Below are 8,332 nucleotides of genomic sequence, written 5' to 3'. Positions count from 1 at the left end.
AATACAAAGTGGACCACGGGACACAACAGAGGAGGGGGGAGTGGACACAGAACAACCCAATTTTAATCACACCATAAATCCAGACACACAAAGGACAATCCATCACACCCACCTCTAGGGAACACCGACCACTGACACAAGTGGACCCGTCGTTATAACTCCGACACAGTACATGGTATCGCTACTTATTTACGGGTGTGCCAATATAAAAATTAAGAGACGGAGACGGAAGGAACGACCAGCCCGGCGAAGTTGCCGTTCGAAAGTGTCGAGGAGTCTCTCGCGGTGCGAGTTAAGGAGATTACGTACACTCCGAGGCGATGTTGCATTACTTACAAATTCACACAACTTCGACTCACCTCCACCCCTTGTTTATACTCTGTTCTTTCTCCGGGTTAGTCCGCCCCACTCAGATTTCCTACCTAAGGTAAAGCATGTGAGACGTTGTGATTTCCCACTCGGCGGTGTGTCTCGCGAGACGTCCCAGATTACGTGGAAGATATCTACTTTATGTCAGTATAATAAGTTGACAATTCGACCGATTATATTGTCTCGTTTATGATAAGATGAAAGTAATCTCTAAAGATTGACGATTGCAGTTTTACGTCTCGACCCTTCATCACCTCATGTTTATGAAACCAATGACATGAATTCATGTGAGAATGAGGTGATGAAATAAAAGACTGCTGAAAATGAAAATGAAAAATGTAAAAGTTAGGTCTAAAACCATGAAGAGTGCAAAAGGTTTGTCCGACCAAAGGAATCAGAGCTTACACCAAACACACCACTCAGTTAAGATTTAATCTTCAGTAACGCACCGGATGGTGTCTACGTTGCTTGAGCACATAGGTAGTAAAGACAAAATGACTATATTTCTACCTGGTTACTGTTTGATCAGTTAACGGCACAGTCGTACCTCGTGAGGTACGATTGTATTGTAATAACAAGATAGTTATATTTCACTCCGTCTATGAGAAATTCGTCGACCATCCATACCATCAAAATGAATCTGGTTAAGTTTCGGGCTTATTAAGAAATGAAAATGAACTCATTTCTCATCCAGTCAGGCAGAGAAAAATGGTCTCATACAGAATAGCCGTCATAGACATGAGTGAGCTGATTTTCCTACCGCATGAGTTAGTCACGGTGTGACGTCTCTTTGGCCTTTCGTTGGTCAGTGTATAGCATCGAGTACTGCTTTGTAGTCTGTGACGAGATGACACATGCCTCCTTGACTAGAATAAAGGTAGAACGTCGGGCGTGTGTGTGTGTAGGGGAAAATACCGGAAACAGGACTCAGGTAGAAGGGGGGAGTCCGGATGGTGTTGTGTTCAATTTTTCATACAAAATTCTATATCAACAATATTCAACGATACAGACAAAACGCGAGGGGGAACACTTTTCAAAATAAAACACATGTGCAATATACAAAGCCGTCAGTCCACAGTGACGAAGACATCTTCGTCACAGGAGCCATCCACAGCACTTTCACCATTGAACCGGGGACCACACTGTCAGCACAGCAGTCTGAGTGTGTGTGAGAGAGATGGCATGAGTGAGGCGTGTGGCGCAGTGGATAGAGCCTTGGTGTAGGGACCAGGGGGTCACAGGTTCAAACCCCACTGCAGTCAGCATGTTGTTGTGTCCCTGGGCAAGACACTTCACCCCAAATTGCTCCTGTGGGGATTGCCCACAGTATTGAGTATGTAAGTCACTTTGGATAAAAGCATCTAATAAGTAACCTGTGTTTGTGTTCTCGTGCTCGTCTAAGCATGTGTAAACAAACATGTATGTCAGACTGGAATATGCAGACATTTACAGGAGAGCACAGAGAGAAAGGACACATTCAGGAAAGATAAAAATAGAGGAGGTCTGTGTTTAGAACCTGGCTGACTATCAAAATGTCTCAGGTTTTCTTCCCTTTATAGAGATATGCAGAACCAGTGCAGGGCTGAAAGTAGAAAACATTTTTGTAACTGATTAATTTGTTCATTAGTTTCTTGATTCAAAAGGAGCCCCGAGGAGTTTCTTTGTAAGCAAACAAAATGTATGTTTACAATAAGTGTTACACTGTCCTGGAGCTCTAACAAATGTGTTGAATGCACTTCCTCCGCCTCTACACAATGGGAACTATTGTTTTTGCATTTCTCTGTGCATTTTACCCAACAGCGGTTTGTGAAATCATTGGCAAGATTGTTAATTGTCTACATAAACCCACTCATATAAAAAAAACAGGCCGTCAACCCCCAAAAACTGGTCTTTTGTCTTCTGTACAGCTTATTTGAACCCTATTTATTGTTAGGCACAACATTTCGAGGCCTTTGTAATTATGACAAGAGCAAAGGATGACCTGGTGATAAAGCAGAAAGAGTCCAGTGTTTGTGTCCCATGTGAAACATAAAGTCAATGTGGTGACTAAGTCATTAACATTATAAAAGTTAACTAATTTGCTTACACGTGAGACATAGGTTAGATAACAAATATAGGGTACTTATTTGAACCCAAACCATGATCTTTCCCTGTACCTAACCAAGTAGTTTATTTTCCATTGGTGAAATAAGTTGTTTTGGAGTCATTGGAAATCAATCAAGATCATCAATCAGGACGTAATATCTAATGCAGTCCATAGCGCAACTGGAAGCCATGAACTCCCCAAGGTATCTTCAATCAATGTGTTATTTCGCCTATGAAATGTCAGGAAATAATGAAAAATATATGCCATATTGTCCAAATGTCCAAGTCGATGCCCTCAAATGTCTCGTTCTGTTTGACCAGCAGCACTCAGATCAGGGTGAGTTCTCAGTATGTGATGGCCGGCAAAGGATGGGTGCACACAGTCATTATCTTTAACCTTTGTATGGTGTCCGGGTCTGTGGGACCCGTCTTCATTATTTATCTAAAGAAAAATTATATGATAAATTATTTTTTCAAACTCATACTCAATGGCCTTGGCTCATTTTCTGTGAAGAACATATATCAGAAGAACACATGTTCAATGACCACCCACTGCACATTTACATTACAAACAGGATGTTCGGGTCCACTGGTCCCGGGGCTAACAAAAGTGTGGAATTTGTAAGTCCTGTTTCTCTACACTCGGTCCTCCTCCTGTCTGGGCCTTCTGTGTGTGTGATAATGATGTAGAGCAGCGGTTTCAAAGTGTGGGAAGGTGAGCCTCCCCTCAGAGAACATAAGAACAGCCGCGCCCCCCCTCCCAATTATTATTGCTATTATTATTATTATTATTTTTGTTGTTGCTATAATGCAGGGGTATTAAATTGCATCTCAAAGAGGTCCAGTAAGAGAAAGTATCATTAAATATGCTCTGTTTTCGCTGTCTACCTTTCTCTTTTGTGAGCACGCCATTTGAAGTTACTCCGACTGTTTCTCTCTTCTTGTCTCGTCTCTGTGTGCGTGTTTGAATCTATCGTGCTGACTCACTGACTGCACCGATTTGATTGGCTGAGTAGCGTCACCTCCTTAAAACATTAAAAAAATTAACTTTTTAAAACCTTTTTATCTTTATGTTTTGCATTTCTTTTTTTTCTTTTTTTAACATTTACAACAACTTTGAGCGTGGAAACGGCCCGCTGAACGGACCTCTGTCACCTGTCAGCGCAACTTGAATGACTTGAATGATGCCTTAAAAACAAAGGGCGCTGCCTGCCGTCAGCGAACCGAGCCGGCCGTCAACGGCCCGCTGACGACCGGCCGTTCTGTGATTCTCCAGAACACACAGAATGAGCACTTTAACAGCCTTTTTGGCGAGGTGGGGGAACTCGGTCTCCACAGACAGCCAAAAGTGTGCAAGTGACACTTGACTCATCTTTTTCTCGTTATTTTGTTCTCACGCTACGCCTCCCCTGAAGCTCTCTGGGGCCCCCCCCAGGGAGGCGCGCCTAACACTTTGAAAACCGCTGATGTAGAGGGAGAGGAAGATGTTTCAGAATCTGAGGATCACATTTCTGAGAATTCTGAGTCTGACAGTGACTTTGAAGAAGAGGATGAGATTGACCAGCCGGTCAGCGGGCAAAAAAACGAGTAGCACTTTAATTCATTAATGTAATCTAACAAATGTAAAAGGGCAAATATTAACCATATATGCTGTTTATATCGGGATGAAGTAAACATCTGTTGAGTTTTAACATAAAATAGTTTGATTGTGTTGAATTGAAACCCAAAAAGGCAGCCGGTCCACCAGACGCACGAACACTGGCTGAATAAGAAAAATATGAACACCACAAAAGTTTTAAAACATTATCACCTGCCTCAGGGCCCTGACGGTGTTTTGTCATTAATGTTAGACGATATATGTGTGACTCCTCACCGAGAGCCACAGAGGCCCGGCCTAGTTAAACACACCTGGCTTTCATCCAGCATAAGCTAATAAACTCGCTGCTGCCATGAGAATGAGAGAAATTGCAGCAATATGTAGCAGAGGCGCACAAACACACACTTCAATACACAGAATCACAAACAGGCGACAACGGTTCCCACGGGGCACATGCAGTTATAAAATTAGAGATAAAAGGAAAAGCCCTGCAGTCGACACATGCCATTTCCCGCTCTTTTGATCACTATTTCAAACGCGGGAACATTCAACTGTTGTTAAATAGAGGAAATACAGTGTAACTGAAATACATGTTTGCATTTTTACTACAACGAAACCAGTTTTATGTTCAGTAGTATAAAGGCCATCACTGCTGCCCCTTATACAGTACAGTACAACCCAATTACTGTACATGAAGAGCCAGTGAGATTGCTTGTGGCTGAGTCCATTAGTGTGTAAAGCCTGGGTGGGGAAGGGAGGACGGTATCATTATGCTTTCAAAGACACAGTGTGTGTGCACTCTGCACTAATCAAGGAGCTGTGATTGATGAGAATCCTGAGCTGCGTCTGAATCAAAGGCTCCACGCTCTCGAGTGTTAGGGCAGGATAAAAAATGGGGTTTTACTATATCAGCTTCTCCTTCTTCATCTGTGGAGAGGGAGCAACAGACACCATAAGGAGGATAAAAGACACAGCTGCTGGGATTCAACAAAAAGTAATCAATCTGACTGCATAACGGGACAGGGAGCGTAAGCAAAACTTCAGTATTCCCTGCATGGGATGTTCTGACAGTAACAGACAGATTATGGTAGTGAGAAGCAGCGACTACTGGGAAGTCAAGCCGCCAGAGGAACCTTCAAAGAGCCTTTAAAGTATTTATAAGTGATGTTAAAAGTGAAGGCACATAAAACCATACGTCAAACTCTTTCTTGAAGTAAGACAACCTGCTGTTCATATGTTTAATGCAGGAAATGCAGGGCCCAAAGACAGCAGTGGAGTGAGATTCCAAGGATGTACAGTGTAATCAATGATGCTTTAAGAAACACGTCATTTTCTCACAAACTGGTGTTTATATCCGTTTGACCATTCTTACGTCTGTAGAGAAAAGTGAAGAGAGATAGAGAGGAAAGATGGAATGAAAAAAATCGAAGACTGAATGAAATAATCTTTTTGTGTTTGTTGCCTACGATGTATGTTAGGCAACTTTTCCCTAAACATAAGCAACATGACTTCTTTCAGAGGCCCTTATTGAAAACAAGTGAATATTAGATTAGAGTGTAATAGCAGCTCAAGTAAAGCTGTTAATACATGTTTATTCTTATTTTATTTGTATTTGACTGTTATTCTTTTTATTCCTGTGTATATTCCATGTGTATAAAACACATGGAATATACACAGGAATAAAAAGAATAACAGTTGCTTCCTGCTATATTGCTGCTTTGACACGTGAATTTCTCTAGGGGGATTATTTAAAGGTCCATCTTATTGTATACTATCTTATCTTAATGTCAGAAACGCTGCAGTATCTATTTAACTGGTTGGAGCAGCATGACTAAAGTGTGGCTCTTTCAGACATCACTGTATGTCTATCTCTGTTGAATATCACATATGTGAAAAAAGTCAATGTTAATTTTTACCTAAAAACTTCCTGTTTCCATTTAAAATAAAATCTCCTTCGTAAATCATTGGTCCACAAAACCTTTCAAACCAGAGCTTAGTGATTTGTTTTATTTCACTGGTCTATTCAACACTGTATTCATCTGGGAACCTGCATGCCACAAAGTATATTGCGTTACTATGACAACTGCAAGCTTCTCATCGCTCGTCTTAGCTACTGCATATTAAACATGGTATACGTAAAACTTTTGACTTATAGGGTCATTCTTTTTATGTGAGGGGAACCACTGAACAACATAATTTACCATATTTGTATTACCTTTTACTTGAAACCTATGATGACTCATAATAACTGTACATGTGAGAGCAGAATGCATCGGGCCCACGTTGGACCTTGAACTCAACTCTACAAATAGCTTCACTTCTCTCTCTGGGATTTTTTTCAGTCTTACGGTCTGTCTGGAGTAATAATCTCTTCATTTGATGACCTCTGTAGCTCATCTCTTCTGTGCCCACTAACAGTATTAGAGTCTGAAACATCTCACACACACACACACACACACACACACACACACACACACACACACACACACATGCGCATCACCACAGAAAGCCACAGTCTGAGCACAGTGCAGATTGACCCCTGGACGTTTTGAGTGTTCCCATTCAATTCTTGATTCTTGCATCTGAGGTCTCAAAAGATATAAATGCACCGAGCGCCATAAGATAATGAAAACTCAGTGGATACTCATGACTGATAGCTGCAATCACCGCAGCACAAAGAGAAATGGATGGCGCTGCGAAAACAGAGCGGAGTGATACAAATATCACACCGGGAAACGGACGGAAATGTGTCATCCTGTCATTCCAAAAGTGGTGCACGGATGGCGTCCCCGTGGAGAGACGAGTCAATCACCTCCTGTTAAAAGTGACAGGCAGGGAGACAAAACAAATTATGTAGATGGAGACAGGCTGCAGAAGGAGGCCCAGACTGACAGATACATGGCAACCGGAGGAAAAAGCACACAGATCACCACGTTACAGGATAAAATAGTGATTTGCAGGTAAGCAGCAGACAGGTGAGTGGGCGGCTTGACGGTGTAACCAGAGGCAGACAGCTGTTGCAGAAACAGAGCTGCTGGGACATTTGGGGATGAAGTTCATGGTGGTTGGTCACATGTGCGGGGTTAACGGCCAGCAGTAATAATCGGCGTGGACAGACAGACATGGAGGGTAAGCCGTGCTTACAGGTTCTCCCAGTGGTCAGGGGTTAGCAGATCAACAGCTGGGCACTAAAACTTAGCATATTTATGGCACTGAAGTGGCTATACACATGCTAATGTCACCCTGTCTCTTCCAGTACTGAACTGCAATCTGGATTACTGAGATACAAACTTATTTTCTCCTGAAAGAAAACAGATAATAGGTCAGCTGTGTCTCAGGGGTTAAATGAGTGTCCAATCAGAGGGTTAGTTGTTGACCCCCTGACCCTGCAGTCAACATGTTGAAGTGTGGGAGAGATACTAAACTAAATTGCTCTCGTATGCATGTTTACGGTATAGTAAGTGTATTGAGGTTGCTCTTTGGCTAAAAATGTCAGCTAAAACTCATACAAACATGTGTAATCGATTATGGTCGCAGTTTTAAACATGTTAACATTGTACATTAAAACAATTCAATAATGGAACAAAAAGATTTAAGTAAAATATATTTGTCCATCTTAAAAAGAGTTTATCTTATTTATGGATGTAAATTCAATTTATTAGAGATTTCTTTCACACGGGATAAGAACTGGTCTCCTGGGTGAAAGTCTTGTGTTCTTTGCAGCTGACTATGATTTGAAAAGTCTTAGTGACACGCCAAAATAATAACAATAATATTAATTTCGAACATACATTAGTTTCCCTCAAAATGTAATGGAAAGATTAGCTGTTCCTGAATTTCTTTTGTCCATTAATACAAAAAAGTCAAAGTTAGATTGAGACAGTGAATGAAGAGATGACGAAGAGGATAAGAGGAAGAGGAAATGGAAGCAGTGGAAATGAGGGAAAGAGAGACTTCCTGTCCCATCCAAGGTCATGGCAGTGTTCATGTTCTCAGACGGCACCATCTGTTTCAGGAGCACGTCTTGTGCCAGCGAGGAGGACGGTGCAAGCCTCCGCCAGGACATGCCGTAGCACCACCAACACCGAGACAAACAAACAAACACAGACTAACTCACAAACCACAGAGCAGCATATTATTTCTGCTTCTGCAAGTGTCTGGAGCAGAGTTCCAGCTATTTAAAAATCTGCAATCTCTCTGGGTCTGCAGAAATCTGTGAGACAGCAAAACTACTTTCCAAGGGGGAGTAACACGATGATATGAAATAATGCCAAGGCACAC

The 8,332-nt window shown here is 41.8% G+C and overlaps 1 long non-coding RNA gene across 1 annotated transcript in view; it reads right to left on the bottom strand.

Annotated features, from left to right (window-relative positions):
* Positions 1 to 8,226: 8,226 nt before the first annotated feature.
* Positions 8,227 to 8,332, bottom strand: part of LOC104955865 (uncharacterized) — a 23,379-nt gene continuing 23,273 nt past the window's right edge. The window contains exon 3 of the long non-coding RNA XR_799491.1: positions 8,227 to 8,237. This is a non-coding gene — a long non-coding RNA (uncharacterized lncRNA). The remainder of the gene's footprint in view (positions 8,238 to 8,332) is intronic.

Source organism: Notothenia coriiceps, unplaced genomic scaffold (genome assembly GCF_000735185.1).
Source record: "Notothenia coriiceps isolate Sejong01 unplaced genomic scaffold, NC01 NC01_scaffold00024894, whole genome shotgun sequence".
NCBI classification, from domain to species: Eukaryota; Metazoa; Chordata; class Actinopteri; order Perciformes; family Nototheniidae; genus Notothenia; species Notothenia coriiceps.
This window is presented reverse-complemented; position numbering and strand designations above follow the sequence as displayed.